The sequence below is a fragment of the Dipodomys ordii genome, unplaced genomic scaffold (genome assembly GCF_000151885.1).
Source record: "Dipodomys ordii isolate 6190 unplaced genomic scaffold, Dord_2.0 Scaffold255, whole genome shotgun sequence".
Classification (NCBI taxonomy): domain Eukaryota; kingdom Metazoa; phylum Chordata; class Mammalia; order Rodentia; family Heteromyidae; genus Dipodomys; species Dipodomys ordii.
The window spans coordinates 521085-528524 of NW_012267471.1; the positions used below are offsets into that span (position 1 = coordinate 521085).

Here is a 7440-nt window from a genome sequence, read left to right on the forward strand (position 1 = left end):
CCAAACTTTCTTTGACTTGTTGTGTTTCTGGGTCTTTATTAAGAAAATTTCATCCTGTGCTAAGGCGCCCTAGAGTTTCTCCTATTCCTTCCTGTAATATTTTCAAGGTGTCTGTTTTTATATTGAGGTTTTGGATCTATTTGGAGTTGATTCTGGTGCAGGTGGTATATAGGTACCTGCCTTTAGTTTAGCAAAAGGTTTTTAAAGATCTCATAGGTGAAGAAAAAAACCCTTGACAACAAGAAATTGATAAATGTTTGGTTTGCTGAACTAATTTGTTAGTTACATTGTTTAGATGATTGGACAATACGTGTACATACTAAAACCTACTGTACTTCAAATACATTATGTGTTAATCACAAGTTATTTAAAAATTAATGACAATTTTTTTACAATGCTGTATTTAAAAAATCTTTTGTAAAAACTATGTTGCCCTGCTTTTAAAAGCTTACTTTGACATACCTAGAAAGGGTTCTTCTTTATTGAATGACTACAAATTTTATCACAGATGTGTGTTCTTTGTAAGTCAGAAGAGGCATTGTCAGATATGTGCTGCTTGACATGAGAAGGAAGACAGAGAGTTAGGGTGTGCCGATGCCTCCAGGGCCTTCCTCCCAATACTTTCTAGTCACCTTAAAAGACTGACTCCACCTGAGCAGCTCTGTCAGCAGGTGAAGACTCATGAAGAGCAGCTGGGACAGCCCAGTCTCTCATGTCTGCTTCCCTGTGATGTTTTTGTAATATCTTGTATCACTATTGGAGGTCTACTGTAATCCTGTTCATAGTACAAAGTGGCACTATCTTCAGGTTGCAGGCTGCTGATGGTGTGTGAACTCTGTTCCAGATCTACTCGCATTGAACCTTGAGGCCAATCTATTTGCAAATTAGATCAGAAGCTTTGTAGCATTCTCTGGTCTCTGCTAATACCAATTTAACTCATTGCTAATGTGCTGACTGGCCCTGCAAGTGATGACAACTCTGTCTCCAAGAGATGCATGTAAGTGGTAGGACTGGGTCAACTGGACGTCACATCTTGCACCTGACAATGGAAACATGAAAAACATTATGCATTTAATTAATTATGCTATCCAAGTGCTTCCAGAAAGAAGCAGGCTGCTTTTCTTTCCTGCTATTGTTTCTAACATATTTGTAAGATATTTCTTTGTTTCTTTGTATGTCCTCCCCCACAGTATAAGCCCTGTTTTCACTGTATTTGATGTTGGTATAATTTGTTGAGGGGAAGGGAAAAAACAAATCGTTTAAATAGGGATATAGGTGGTCCCATTGAAACAATGAGATATATAAGACATTCTGTCGAAAAACGAATTTACAACTTTGTCGCGGGAGTGGGGGTGGGGGATCCGGGGGTGGGGGTGGGGGGGAAATGGGGAGGGATGGGAAGGGGAAACAAAGGAGGAAGAAACAATGCTTGATAAGTAATGTACTCATTACCTTGCCCATGTAATTGTAACCCCTTTTTATGGTATTTTCACAATAAAAAACACAAAAAAACAAACAAAAAAACCATGAGATGAATAATCCCCAGCATTGTCCTTCTTTACTTGGAGCCAAAACTGTAGAGCACCAGGGTCTGAGCAGGAACCCTCATGTCCATGCTGTGTGCTAAGTGGAACCTTCTCCTGCACAGGGTGTGACCAGCCTATTATGATGTTCTCAATTCAGTGGGCTGAGCTCTGGGCACATGCAAATTAGCAGGAGTTGGGGAGGGCTGGGCATAACTGCAATCTGGCAGATTTCAGTGACAGAATACAGACCTAAAGACCACAGATGTCCAATTTCCTTGTAGATAATGTGTTTCTCCCTGGTGATGTGAGAACAGAATATGTTGTCCTGTGAGAAAAATAAATATTTTTAATTCCCACTTTGTCCAAGACTTGCTAGCATTTTCTTTACTGATTATGTTAATATAAGCCAGTCAATGAGAGATAAACATTCCTAAGAGAGGTCAATTTTATATTTTCCTGCATTTTGTATCTGTGAATTTTGTGACACAGGATTCTAGAGCATTCCGGTAATTCCCTGAACCACATTAAATAATTAATAATAATCATTATTATCCAGATTGAGAAATATAGAGTTCAAAAAGTTTTATGAGAGATAAAAATATTGAAAAGGATTATATGTGAAATAAACTATTTTAATCTGAGATGTATAGTGTCTTCTGCTGTTTGTATTGGTGTCCTGCTTACTCCATACAAATGACTCATTTCCTTCTCTTCTGAATGCTCTGATTTATTGCCACTCTCTAGGACAGATCATAAAAGGTATTTCCTCTTTATACTTAGGAATACATGTGGCTCCATATCGAACTTTGTAAGTGTCATGCAATTCTGCTTAATATAACATTTACTAAACATTGGGAGGACATCTGTGTCTTCTATCTTAATAACTGGAAGCTTCTCTCTCTCTCTCCCCTCACTCTCTCTGTGTGTATCTAATATCTTTAACCAATGGCTGAACTCTACTTCAAGTTCACTGTTCTCCTTAACCCTGCATTATCTTTCATGACCAATATACTTTAGTTTGTAAGTGATTTGTGTGTGTGTGCTTGGCCTGATGTTTGAACTCAGAGTTTAGGTAGTTTCCTCAGCTTTTCTGTTCAAGGCTGGTTTTCTAAAATATGAGCCATAGCTTCACTTCCAGCGTTTTAGTGGTAAATTGGAGATAAGCAGCACATAGATTTTCATGCCCAGGCTGACTTCCAATTACCTTGAGCAGATCTCAGCTTCTTGAGTAGCTAGAACTACAGGGATGAGCCAGTGGTACCTGGTACTAAAGCATTTTTTAGTGAATGCATTTAGGCTATTTGATCCAAACAGACACAGATGGAATAAAATGCTCTGTGGTCAGAGTGAGGACAAACTGCAGCCACACAGTTTGGAGAGGACCTCTTCAGCATGAGGAATCAAGCACAGCTGACAATAGGAAGTAGAATTAGAGTTAAGTTAGCAGGCCACACAACATGGAGATCAGCATGTGGTGACACACTGCATTGTATAGTGCAGGATGTCACATTTGAGGCCAAACAGCAGAGTAGTCACATGGAACTTAACATCACAAATGGAAGCATCTGCTGTGGGTGCAAGGAGACAACACAGTTGTTCCAAGTCACAGAGCCCACAAATAAGTCATTGTCCAATCAGAGATGTCTTCATTACCATTTATTGTATAAACTGCATCTGAGTCATGACTTGATCATCTTCTCCTCCTAAAACATAAATGGTCTTTGCAGCACATGCTAACACAACTGCTCCAGGAAGGATTTTACAATGCTCTTCTTCCTTCTTTTTATGATGATGTATGAACCTACTACCAAAAGCTATACTCTTCCCCTTATTCCTCCTAAATTTAACCTTTATTTTTCTCATATGGTCCTCTCAATCTCAGTCACTGTCTTTGCTGGAAGAGATTTGCTCTCTCTACCATGCACTCTAGGACAGAGCTGGTACTAAATAAAACAAGTAAAAGGTAGCTGGGTGCTGTGAAGTTATAAAGGCAACCTGGCAAATTATTAATAGAATGACAAAAGACATCTACCTGTGTGGAATTAAAAAGCAGACAGGCTCTAGCATTACACATAAATTCTCTTGATCCATGTTCCAGGTCTGGCTTCAGCAACTGTGAAAATGTGTCTATGAGTTTCAAATCTGCAAAGGATTTAGGTACTGGAATACTTGGAAGAGTTTGAAACAATGGCCTTCAACCAGAGATCTTACTCTGGGCTCTGAGGGATGGAGTTACTAGCTGAGAGATGAAGTTGAGGACAGGGAGATGGGGGAGACTAAAGGAACTTTCTGTGGATCTTATTGAAAGAAGGAAGAGCTTCAGGAAAGGAACGTGTTTATAATCTGGGCCATGAAAGTAAGTGAGGTCTGGGACAAGGTGAAAGTCTGAGAGACCTAGACTTCAGAGCAGGGATGAGACTGGAAAGGATGCTCCAGGGTTCTTCCCTTGGCTTCTGAGGGGCTTGAAAAAGGGGGAGATTCAGCAGGGCCCTCAGGACAGAGTCTTAATTCCAGTCCTTATTCAAACAGAGAGGAAGTAGGGCTCTGGTAGTTCACTCCTCTAATCCTAGCTTCTCAGGAGGCTGAGATCTGAGGATTATGGTTTGAATCCACCCTGGTCAGGAATAAATTGATCTACAATAAATTACCCAGAAAAAGCTGGAAATGACATTATGGTTTAAGTGGTAGAATGCTAGCCTTGAGCGCAAAGATCTCAAAGACAACACCTCACCTACATCCTGAGTTCAAGCCCCAGGACTGGCAAAAAATATGCAAACAAACAACAAAAAAATCAAACAAACAAAAAAAACACCCACCAACTAAAAAAAAAATATAGGAGCACTTCACAAATGAAAGAATGCAGAAGTAACATGTGTATTGTTCATATGTATCAAATTAACACATGGATAAATATACTTTATTTGTCTAACTCATCATTTCAAATTCTGATCCTGAAAAAGAACTCTAGGGAACAATGGCTCTTCCTCACTCTTAGCCTGAGCATCATGAAGCTCAGGACCCAATCTGTTCTTTTGAGCACAAGCAGTGAACTGCTCAGTGCAGAGGACTCTGGGCCCCTGCTGGGGATAGCATTGACAGTGCAGCCCCCTCTCACCTCCCACAACTGGATATGGTGTGTGCACATGTTCCCTTCAGGGCTGTGTGTCTTCAGCCCTCCTTTCCTCACCTTTCTGATCTGTACTTGATGATTTCACAAGAATTCTGGTGGGAGTGTCAGCCTTGTCTTGTGTGATTACACTTTCAAAGTGAAATATGAAATAGGAACTTGTACATGAGGAGACATGACCCCTTCCATAAACATGGTCCTAGCTGCCATGTGTACCATGAAAACCTAGAATAGAGCTCTCCAGGCTCAAGTTCCTAAGGACAAAAGGGAAGCATCACCCTGCTTTTCCAAGGTCTCTAAGATCAGGGTTCAGTTTTTTCTTTTTGTGTGGATTTTGGCATCTAGTGGAAGCTTTGTGATATAGCAACTGGCAAGATTTCCATTTGGAGTTTGGTTTTGTTTTGTTAAGAAATCTTTTCAAACAATTATGCAAGAAAATCTCAGTATTTTAATGAAAAATTATGCCATTTTATTTCTTTTATCTAAGGATTAATTTTAATTTGCATATATTAATAGCATGAGGTGATTTTTAAAGATAATTCTATACCTAAATTCAGTGTACTTTGAAAAACTTCAGTACCTTCTTTGTCTTTCCACTGTCATTTCCCTCCAACACCTACTGTTTTTCTTACAGTATATAATTGACTTCATTATTCACAAATATATGTATATATACATACATCATATTATATATTATACTTAATACATTTTCATTAGTGCCTTTGGTCCCTTACCTATCTCCCTTTAGACATTTTCCCCGTTTTGCTTTCATGAACTGTTACCATGTTTTATTGTTACTATTATTTAATTATTATATTATCATCATTTAATTCTACATACAACAAATGAGTGGAACCATGGAATATTTGGCTTTGGAATCCTGACTTACATCATTCAACATGATCTCCATTTCCTAAATTTTCCAGCATATTTATAATTTAAGTGTTCCTCTCTCTCTGTGTTTGCTAATGATCCAGAGCAATAATGTTCTCAGGACTTTACTAAAATAACTATTGTTGTCAGTCATAGCCCTTGAACTCGGGGCCTGGGCACTGTCCCTGAGCTCTTTTTCTCAAGGTTAGCCCTCTTGCACATTAAGTCACATCTACCCTTTTGGTCTTCTGGTATTTATGTGGAGATAAGAGTCTCTCAGCTTTCTGGCCAGGCTGGCTTTGAACCAGATCCTCAGATCTCAGCTTTCTAAGTGTCTAGGATTATAAGCATGAGCCACCAATGCCCAGCCCAACCTCATTTTAAAGAAGGACCTGAGGAGTCATGATGGGTCAAGACAAGGTCAGGCTGAACCTTGAATCTCAGACTTAGAAGGGAATTCACTAAGCAAATGGGTGCAACAGTGTAAGAGGAACAAAGGGAGGGCAAATGCCTCTCTTGTGAGGCCTTCCAAGTGGAAATCATATCCCCTGGATATCATATTCCAGATGCTCTGAAGTACAGATCTGTGTTCTTTTTATGACAACAGAAGCCTTGTGTGGATGATGACTGTGAGGCTGAGATGAAGAAATACAGTTAAGATAGAGAGGATTGTCACTGACCACCTCGACCAAATCCCCAACTGAACTTCAGAGCCTGGCTGTAGCTGCAAAGCACTGTCACCAGGTGAAACCACACGGAGAAGCAGCTGGGGCAGCCCAGCCTGTCACTTCTGCTTCCCTTGGAGGTTTATGTTATGGCTTGTACCACTGTGGGAGGGTAACTATAACCCTGTTGACAGTAGTAAGTTGCAAATCTTCAGGCTGAAGGCTACTGATTGTGAGAGTGAACTCCGTCCCAGATTTGCTCCCACTGAACCTGGATGGCACCCCAGATTCCAATCTGTATGCCAGTAAGTCAAGAGTTTAGGAGCTTTCCCTGGTTTCTGCTGATACCATTGTAAATCATCGCTAATACCCTGACTGGCCTTGCAGGTGATGGAGACTCTATCTCCTACTGATGCAGACAGAGAGGATGGAGACTGGGTCATCAGAATGTCACAACTGGTACCTGATAATGGAAACAAAAGACAAATATCCACCCAATTAGTTATACTGTGAGACCTTCCATTAAGACCCAGGCTTCTAGGCCTAGACTTCTCCCACAGGGTGGAAAAAGTGCTATCCTTCCTTACCTGGGAACCAGAGTAGCAGGAGCCCCAGGAGTTGGGCAGGGGCCCTCATGTCCATGGTATGTGCTGAATGAGACTGACTGATACCCAGAATTTGAGCAGCCTTAAAGAAGTTCTCAGGCCAAGTGGGCTGTGCTCTGGGCTCATGCAAATCCTCAACTGCTAGGCAAGCAACAGATCTAGCACAGATGCAGGGTGGTGGAAATCCAGATCAAAGCCCAGAACTAAAGTTATCATGTGTCCCAATGAGACCTGCACATCACAAATTTGTCCTTGAAAAATGTTTTTCCAAAGGCAGAATGACTCTCTTACTCTTTTTTAAAAAGTTTATTTTTATGGGCTGGGAAGGTGGCTCAGTGGTAGAGTGCTTGCCTCACATGCATGAAGCCCCGGGTTGGATTCCTCAGCACCACATAAGCAGAAAAAGCCAGAAGTGGCACTGTGACTCAAGTGATGGAGAGCTGGCCTTGAGCTGAAGAGCTGAGGGACATGGCCCAGGCCCAGATTTCAGGCCCCATAACCAACCAAAAAATATAAAAAAGTATATTTTAATTTCAATAGGATCTATATTAGGGTATTCGCCATAGCTTTTCACATATCACTCAGTCAGAAAAAAATCAGAATCAAAATAATTATAGAAGACTGCTGCCTTGGCACCAGATATC

The 7440-nt window shown here is 40.6% G+C and overlaps 1 pseudogene; it reads right to left on the minus strand.

Annotated features, from left to right (window-relative positions):
* Nucleotides 1–6835, minus strand: part of LOC106000976 — an 11478-nt pseudogene extending 4643 nt beyond the window's left edge.
* Between the last annotated feature and the right edge of the window lie 605 nt (nt 6836–7440).